At 29.1% G+C, this 237-nt stretch overlaps 1 protein-coding gene across 3 annotated transcripts in view; it reads left to right on the forward strand.

Moving 5' to 3' along the window:
- Positions 1-24, forward strand: part of LOC125029577 (rhomboid-related protein 4-like) — a 12363-nt gene extending 12339 nt beyond the window's left edge. For all 3 annotated transcript variants that reach the window (XM_047619549.1, XM_047619550.1, XM_047619548.1), the window contains one exon: positions 1-24. This exon is cut by the window's left edge and continues 554 nt beyond it. The gene's annotated coding sequence lies outside the window, so the exon portion shown is untranslated.
- Positions 25-237: the final 213 nt, after the last annotated feature.

Raw genomic sequence — 237 nt, forward strand, 5'->3', positions numbered from 1 at the left:
AAAAAAAAAATCACCATTTCAACATAAGAGATAAATGGTAACAGATATATCGGTAACTAAGAAATTAAAATATATAGCAAAACAGAGCATAAAGAAATGTTACAAAATATCTATATTATTATTTCATAGACAGATATGTTACAATGAATCTTTTGTGATTAAAAGAGTGTGAGTGTGAGTGTGTGAAAGAGTGAAAGAGTGAAAGAGTGAAAGAGTGAGAGAGAGAGAGAGAGAGAG

This window comes from Penaeus chinensis, chromosome 10 (genome assembly GCF_019202785.1).
Source record: "Penaeus chinensis breed Huanghai No. 1 chromosome 10, ASM1920278v2, whole genome shotgun sequence".
Lineage (NCBI taxonomy): Eukaryota > Metazoa > Arthropoda > Malacostraca > Decapoda > Penaeidae > Penaeus > Penaeus chinensis.